Raw genomic sequence first — 9,581 nt, forward strand, 5'->3', positions numbered from 1 at the left:
GTTAACACACCTGATTCAGATAACCAGCTCGTTAGAAGAGAGCTATGTGCATGAACTGTGTTCCGATCGATATGATCCTTACACAGTGTTCATTGCTCCCTACTCCCTGAGCAGGCGAAATCCGTTGAAATTTACGTCACTTCGGAACATTCATTCACGGATTTACGCTGCGCAGCATCTTCACACACAGACAAAACTTACTACCCTGCAAACATGTCCCTGCGGGGCCCATGCTGGCTTTTTGCGGGCACAGTGGACTAGGGCCAGCCCACACCAAACCTAAACAGGCCCAGAGCAGGCTTGCCCAGGCGAGGCCCCCGCTCTGCATATTTTGCATGTCTCGCTTAGTTAACACACCTGATTCAGATAACCAGCTCGTTAGAAGAGAGCTATGTGCATGAACTGTGTTCCGATCGATATGATCCTTACACAGTGTTCATTGCTCCCTACTCCCTGAGCAGGCGAAATCCGTTGAAGTTTACGTCACTTCGGAACATTCATTCACGGATTTACGCTGCGCAGCATCTTCACACACAGACAAAACTTACTACCCTGCAAACATGTCCCTGCGGGGCCCATGCTGGCTTTTTGCGGGCAAAGTGGGCTAGGGCCAGCCCACATCAAACCTAAACAGGCCCAGTGTGGGCTTGCCCAGGTGAGGCCCACAGCTTTGGGCTCACCGCAGGCTCTCTGTGAGCAGGCCACACTAGCGGACTGTCCACATTAATCCTATGATGGCCCAGTGTGGGCCAGCCCGTTCGGGCCCAGAGCAACTTTTGTATCCTTTGGGCCCATGCAGGTTTTGTGTAGGCAGCCCTGTAATGCAACTAGGAGAATACAAACAACATTGACTGGCCATTCTTTAGCCAGTCAATTGAAGTGGAATGGCACAAACCAAAAAAGACCTTTTCAGAATCTGTTGTTTCATATAGGCCAGGGCTCCTCAAATCTGGCTCACGGGATCCACTTTCCTGCAGAGTTTAGTTCTAACCTTAATCAAACCCACCTGAGCATGCTAATCAATGTCTTCAGGATCATTAGAAAATCACAGTTGGGTGAGTTTGATCAAAGTTGGAGCTAAACTCTGCAGGAAAGTGGATCTCATGAGCCATAATTGAGGTGTAACAGACAAGAGCCTGTTAATAAGAATTATGTGGCCAGTTTCTTCCTTCTTCCTTACCACTAGGGGTGCCAGGGTGTTTTAAGTTTCCTTAAGTAAAGCCATGTGGGTAGAGGGAGTTAGCAAGAAGCTAAAACAAAAATGTGGGTGGAAATTATGAAAAAGTGGCAGAGTAGTTGGGATAGAGAGGAGAGAGGGAGACATTTATACAGAATACAACAGAAGGTTGGGACAGGGAAGATCACTGGGAGGAATCGAAGGGAAGAAGGTCACTAGGTTAAGGATTGGACATTGTGGGTTAAATAAGTGCTTACATATCTTAGGTAAGCATATATCAGGAAGATGTGAATTGTGTGACAGTATTGGATCTGTTGAACATGTGGTGCTTGAATGTCAAAAATATGAGAGAGCAAGGATAAAGATGAAAGAAAACATAAGGAATTTGGGGGTGCAAGGGAATTCACTAAAGGAACTTCTGGGAAAAACTTCAAATGATATTAGAACTCATATATTTAGCTTCCTGGAGGACACTGGTATAGCAGGATATAGAATACAGTTTTGGAAATCATTATTATTAATAATTAAATGGGAGGGAGGAGAAGAGAGTTGGAAGTCTCCCTTCTAGTTATAGTTTATCTCTATCTAGCTCCGGTTCACACTCCAGTACAGCAGGTGGCTGTAATGCACCATTGAAGTTGGATGCCAACCGCCGTTAAACATCAAGGAAGAAGAAGAAGAGGGAGTTAGCAATAACAAGCAGCAGTAGCCAGCATGGCTCACTTGCTAAGCACATTGTGCTGTGTCCTGGTTGGGAAATGTGTAATTTCAAGCCCAGTCTAAAGTAAGGAGTTTTTTTTTTTTTTTTTTAAGTGTACATTACGGATGCTTTTTGCAGAGATGCTACATGTATGGTAACACCAAGGTATTTTTATTGGTGAGATTACCACATCATGGTCCAGTTTGAATATGGATTTAAAGTTTTTTTTCGACGTGGGACCATAGTCTGGACTATTTTTGACTGTTCCTGGTTAGGAAGAGTCTGGTGTTTGAGAGCCATGGCGTGTTTTCATTAAAAGAGGTTGGATTATTCATTTGCTATCAGTCAACTTCAGCTATGGACAGTGTTTGGACATTGATGTACTACAGATAAGACTTTCGCACACATCAACTTTCACATGACGAAATCCTACAGTCTTGCATTGCTTTGTTTGCTTTCTTAAATTTTTATTTTTGAACTTTTGTGTATTTACATTTTTGGCTATATTTAGCTGTATTAACCTGAACTGAATGTTTTCTGTTTTGTATTTAATACATTTATTTGAAGTCCCTTTGACTACTGTACATTTTTGACAATACAGACATTAGTTATGTGGTGACTGCATCCATTTCAGATGTATAATAACTGTTTTTTCCCGAAGACTTAAGTTATAGTAGCTGGAAAGTATTTAAAGTGAAACAGACGTATTGTTGTAGATTATTAGTGCGGGCCCTTTGTGGGCATAGTGAGGGCTTTCTGGGGGCTAAGTGAGGGCTGCCCGTGCAGGGCCGGCACTAAGGGGCCAACGTTTTGCCAATGAGCAAATTCTCAGGGGCCCTGAGCTGGGGGCCCTAAGGCTAGCCGTAAGGGCTGTAAAGGGCCAGTGCAGGCTTGTTTGCAGGGTAGAGAAGTGTGACAGAAATATACCTCTGTAAATAAATACTATTTAAATTAGTATAAAAGAGCGCTGGAATTGGGAACCGCTGATGTAGCCTATTGTAGTAATGGTGTCTCTGGTATTCTGGTCTGTGAGCGTATATGCATTCAGGGGGCGTGGCTTTGGACAGCGGTTGCAGAGAGGGTGGGACGTTCGCTTTCAGTGCTATCAGGCTAAAGTTAGCATTTTCCAAGATCTCCTACTGCACCTTTAACATCATTGACACCAATCTGACAAAGAGCTGTGTGCATGCATATATGAATAAAACTTAGCTTTACAGCTCTTTTCGCTTAAATCATGAGGTTCCATTCTACCATCTGATTTGCCCCTTAAAAGTTTGCTTGCTCTGTTTGTCTGTTTTATTTGTTTCTTTGACACTTTGAGCTTGCAAATTACCTCTCTGACAACACTCTAAAATTGTGCAGAATGAAATCCCAAGTGAAGAAACATACATTTCCTGTTAAATCAACGTGTACAAGCACGCCAAGGTTACAACGTAATCATTCTTTTCACATGTTGTCTTGTACTGCTTAAAGTTCAGACTATGTTCTTCATGTACATCATTACAGGTTTATGGAAATAATTTCGTTATACAACAAATGTCATGCTGCCTTTACATTCTTCCAATCATGTTCTTAAATCAACACTTCTGTGCTCTTTTAAAAGTACTACTCTTTTTCTCAAAACACATTTCCAAAGATGACAAATGGTACAATAAATGTAGATGAGAGTATGGTATTGGAAAGAGGGTTATTAGAAAATTGTGTCCTTCAGTAGATTAAAGAAGGAAACTTTATTTTGAGTCACTGAGGGATTGTGAGTTGTGCTGTGTTGGTAATATCACAGTTTCTTAATGGCATCATTTTCCAGGAAACATTATTTATTTATCTATTTATTTATTGTGGGAAAATAGTAACACAAAAATCAGTAAGCATTAGCAATGGATTTTATGTAGAACTAATCAAGATAAATTAAATCCTGTATGATACAATTACAGAAACTGTGATTGAAAGTAGGTATAATAGAAATGACCCAGCCGAGTTGCATCCATTGTGTACAGTGTAGCAGACATAAACATTTTAGTGTCAAACTTTAAGAAATATATGTAAATGTATCTACACTATAACCATGTTTCATTACTTCTATGTTTGACTTTTGACAAATATTAAAGTTGGGATGTGTTATGACTAGAAAAGCTCTAGGATTGACAAAAGGGCTAATGGACTGCTTTTGGTCAACATGTCCTAGACTCCATTCCACCAGAGATTATTGTCAGAACAATTCAATGCACTGTTTCCACCAGAGACATGAAAGCTGGATGAAGCGTGGTGTTACCTGAGGTAATCTATGCTCAGAAGCTCTGGAGATAACGGGTAATCTTTGTGAAGTATGAGCAAACTACTGTAAGTAGCTTTTGGGGTGAACTTAGTGCAGTGAATACCTTTTCATTTTCTGCAGCTCAAAAGTCTTTGGCAGAATTTCACTGTTAGAAATAAGTTTCACATAATTGCATGAATCCATGCGCTCTATGAAGACAGCTTTGAAGTAGTTAGATTTGCTTGGAAGCTTTTTTTGCAGTACTTTTATATCTCATTTATTAAAAACCTAGACAAAAATAAAAAAAAATTATATATATATATATAGCCTATAACTTTTACGATGTAACCATGTATGCTGTAATATATTTGCAATTAAGATGGCTCAGTTTTATCTTAGGTGGAAATTCTACTTTCATATTATAGCTAATATAGCTTATGTTTATGGTGAAATTGTAAACAGCCAAACATATATATTATATTCACTGGCATTAAGCAACATTTTGGCTTATATAAAGACAATATATTGATTAAGTATGATATTGTCTTTACAATTTTACTTTGTACATGTACTTTGTATGAATGTTTTTGTCTTTGGAAAATAAATACTCTCATTAATATTAAATCAAAAAGTAAGGTGTGATCTAAACCATAAATATATTTTGAGACATAATTTTGGTGTAATGAATTATAATTTTTGTATTAAATTTTATTTTTTTATTAGTATTTTTTTTTCTTCTAATCAAAATTGCTTGAAAAAATAGTTTCTCTCCTCAGCACTTCCTCTTTCCGGTCATTTAAGCAATAATTCACTCACATCACCTTATATAAATCCATAACAGAACCATCGTATTTTACTCTCAACCACCATTCACTCAAACAGAAAATCGTCATCCCCTCAGACATCTCATCTTCAGCACACTGGGATTCTATTCTAATGGTCTCCTTGCCCCTTGCTTCCATTTATTTCCTGTGCCAGCATCTTTCATAACAAGTGCACAACAGAAAAGGTCAGATTTATTAAAAGCTCTCTCTATATATATTTTCACCCTCCCGCTCTTCCTCTATCAGTGTAGTCGCTCGCATCCACGGCTGCTAATCATTTTCGCCATTGCACACAAACATCCTGTATCTCCCATTCCTTTGATTAATGTGTAACGCCATTTTAGTGGGAAGTGATGAAAGCCCTCAAAAGGAAAGCAGAGGACAGCCAAAAGGGAGGGTGACAATGGGTTTATTTCATACTGCGGCCAAATTAATTTTCACAGCAGGATGCGGAGGTTAAAAAATCAGATTGCTTCTCTGCCCGACGACAGGCTAATTAACCTTAGCAGCTTATGTTGTTTCTACGCTACGCTAATCTACAATTTTGTGTTTGTTGTTGCTAAAATATGCGACTCATTCACACACACACAAAAAAAAAACCACTCCACTTAAGTGTGCCTTCGGTCTATAATTTGTTTGTTGATAATGAGATAATGTAACATGGTAGACATTCAGAAATGATAAATATTGTGTTTTTCTATTAGCATTACCATTGTGTGAATTAATGTACATTTTACACTGCCGACAACAAAATGTTATTGTGTAATAATCATTAAACGTGGCATGTACACACCTGGGAACCACATTCAAATCCCACTCTATCTCTCTGACTAAATATAGATCTATTAATGGGTGAATTTTGCCACAACGCTTTAGACAAAGCCTTTTTACCTACAATAATCATGAATCTTAATTATTATATTTACAAAAAATATTTAATTAGATGGCTTGGGGAGCATGTACTGCAGAAAAAAAAGTGTTATTTGAATTGCTTGATATTGTGTACCTACATGTATAAGCCTCATAAAACTATATATTTTAATAACAGTGCATACAGTAATCAATCTGCTCCCTTTAGTCATTTATCAAAAAGAGTTGTTCACAGAAGACACATTTATTAAATATTATGTCCTCTAAAAGCAAAACACAATCATAGGGCTATGTGTCTGATATTGTCAAGCCCCTGAAAAAGAAGAGCTAGCTGTCATATGTTGTACTCTAGTAAATATTTCACAGGGTACATTTGTTTTTGAAAGTCAATTTCTCTACGCACATACCTTAAAGACATGACTACAAAAAAGCTTTTCAACAAGTCCACTGTTATTGTGCAGGAAAAAGAGAATGACGATGAACACAAGCTGACCTTTTGGCATGTCGTTACACTATATGGGGCAAGTTGTCACAATGGTACCTTCCATTAACTGCCATTTACAGGGCAAATTTAAGCAATATACCAATTGCAGGCAGTAAGTCAGTGAGTCAGTAAATAAATAAATAAACTATAGCTTTGTCAAAAAAAAATAAATAGTTAATTCGTTAAAATTTATACACATATCACAACTTCTTCTTTTTCTTATTCTTTCAATAATACCACAAACATTTAAATGGTAATGTATAACAGTTTCTAGAAAAATATTAAGCAGCAAAAACTGTTTTCAGCATTGATAATAATGTTTCTTGAGCACCAAATCAGTATATTAGATTGGAGAAATGGCTGCTGACAATTCAGGTTTGCCATATTTAAAATATATTAAAATGGATCAATCCACTGCTATAGAAAAAAAAGGACTTTTGAGTCAAAAATAGTTCCTGACTTATAGCACATTTGACAACTTCCCTGTGAGATATCTAGCCCTGAGTCTCCTCTATTAACATTCATATGTACGACTCTTACAAATTCTCCATGCAGTCCACAGCATCATATCCACCACATCATCGAGTTTTACTCCAGGAACCTTAGAACTCCTGAAGCATAACATAGTAAAGATCAGAGAGCAACAGACCTCTTAAGCTCAGCAGACATATGTGCACCCAGCTAACAGGGAACGTTACCAGAACATTCACTAACGTTCTTTAAAAGTTGTGTAAATGTTAGTACAAAACGTTATTAAAATAATGTTTTTAGAACATTCTTATAACGTTGTTCATGTTCTTGTAACGTTGATAGAAAACGTTCTTAGAACAACGTTCTTGGAACGTCTTTAGAATGTGATTTGTACTTAATGAATGTTCTTATAAAGTTGATAGAAAACGTTCTTAGAACAACATTCTTGGAACGTCTTTAGAATGTGATTTGTACTTGATGAATGTTCTTATAATGTTGATAGAAAACGTTCTTATCACAATGTTCTTGGAACGTCTTTAGGACGTTATTTGTACTTGATGAATCTTCTTATAATGTTGATAGAAAACGTTTTTAGCACAACGTTCTTGGAATGTCTTTAGAACGTGATTTGTACTTGATGAATGTTCTTATAATGTTGATAGAAAACGTTCTTAGCACAACGTTCTTGGAACGTCTTTAGGACGCTATTTGTACTTAATGAACGTTCTCATAATGTTGAGAGAAAACTGTTTTAGAACAACATTCTTAGAACGTTCTTGTAATGTTATTAATATAATTTCTAAATTAATAATTAATTGCTAAATGTTATTATGGTCTTATCCTAAAACATTCTGATAACAGTATTCATGTCCTTATAATTGCAGGCCTCTTTATGAACGTTATCATAATGTTTGGAGAAACATCTTTAAAAAAAAAAATTCTTATAGGCTATAAAGCATATGAATAGAACAGAATATGATATGATATGATAGAAAAATAAAATGTATTTAAATATGAAACTACAACCTCGAGTAGGTGGTGGCAAATCACCTGAATGAGTCACTGAATCTTTTATAATTATATAATTTATCATTATTAATTATAGCCTATATATCTTTTATAATTTATTGAAGTCACTTGGCCTAAGTGAATGTTATACACTGTAAAACAGTGACATTTGCTAAATGAAATAAGTTAATTTAACTCAAAAATTTTAAAAAGTTATTTAAACTCAATATACATTTGTGATTTGAACTCAAAATCTAATTAGGTTAAGCAGAACTCAATCTAAATAAGTTACTATAAATTAATTTAATCTACCATACAGTCTATGATTTTTACGTCTAAATGGCTGACCACAAAATATTTAAAAGAAAAATGAGCTTAATTCATGATTTCTAACATTGTTTTTCGAGAAGTCACGTTTGTATAACATAGGGCTATACACTGTAAACCCCAATGTTGTCATTAATAAATAAATCAAGTTATCATAACTTAACATTACTTAAAATGCCAAGTTTTGGTGTCAAAAATTAAACAGGTATGTTTAATTAACTCATTTGGGAGCAAAAATCTTTCGAATTAAGATTTTAAGTGTAATGAACTCAAAATTTCAATTTATTTAAATTATGCTCTGTCTCTGTTTAATATGATTGGTCGTGCTTGAAATTCTGCCTTGACAAACGTGCTGATTGGTCGATATAACACAAGGCGGTAAGTTTTGGTCGTTGTGAATTTGCTGAAGCAGCGGTCCAGACTGATGAAAATCAAGCGTCAAATTGGTAAGTAGAGAATAAAACGCATATATACACTTTTCTTAATTACCTTACAAGTTTTATTGTAATGTTATTTGAAAGGTATAATAGCAAATTTCCCGTTTGTCTCCTGCAGCGGCACTAGCAGACAGGCGGTCGTCGTGAGGCAGGCGGGAAGACAGCCTTGTTATAAAGACTCATTGAAGTATGCTGGTAGGTTAAAGGGATAGTTCACCTAAAAATGAAAATTTGCTGTTAATTTACTCACTATACTTCATAAGACCTCAATGTATCGTCAGGAGCCACAACATTAAATTAGTTTTTCCTGTGTATGTTTTTTTGACTTTCATAGTGCCAGTAGCCTTTGACCTGCATTATATGAATCACCAAGGACCACAGTTTCAGCTAAAAATCTTCTTTAGTGTTGAACTGAAGAAGAAAAGTCACCTACATTTGGATGGCTTGAGGGTGAGTAAATTAACAGCAAATTGTCATTTTTGAGTGAAATATCCCTTTATTTTGCACCTTTTGAAATGTATGCGAGTTTGGATGCATGTGAATCAATTTTAATTTGTTGATGTTTATTCATCTTCTCTAGATGTTCGATGATCGCAGCCATGATCCTTGATGTGTTCAATGTATTCTACTTTCCCTGGGGCAGAAAGACCTGCAGCCTAAAATAGTCTTTGGCAAACCTATTTGGTAAAAATGTAAAAACATTTTTTTTTTTTTTGGACACTTTGAATAGCTACTACCATTCACAAATACTGTGCAAATTTCTATGCTCCATGCAGATTCACATTTTGTTGACTGTTAAAGTGTTTCTGTTGAAAATGTGACTTAACAATATGAGCTTACTCTTATATAAAAGCATTGTTTCTGTTAAATGCATTAATGTAGGTGACAAACATGTCTGTTGTTGTTCAGTGTGCTTTTAATTGTTCTGATACTCCAAGTATTGTAATTGTATTTTTTTTTTTTGATTGAATGTTATTATGCAGTTAAGTCAGTATACATCATCGAAATTCATCAATGTTGCATAACCAA

The 9,581-nt window shown here is 36.1% G+C and overlaps 1 pseudogene; it reads right to left on the reverse strand.

Annotated features, from left to right (window-relative positions):
- Positions 1-9,581, reverse strand: part of LOC107673940 (leucine-rich repeat and fibronectin type-III domain-containing protein 2-like) — a 48,706-nt pseudogene that overhangs the window by 13,231 nt on the left and 25,894 nt on the right.

Source organism: Sinocyclocheilus anshuiensis, unplaced genomic scaffold, assembly GCF_001515605.1.
Source record: "Sinocyclocheilus anshuiensis isolate Anshui unplaced genomic scaffold, SAMN03320099.WGS_v1.1 scaffold1158, whole genome shotgun sequence".
NCBI lineage: Eukaryota > Metazoa > Chordata > Actinopteri > Cypriniformes > Cyprinidae > Sinocyclocheilus > Sinocyclocheilus anshuiensis.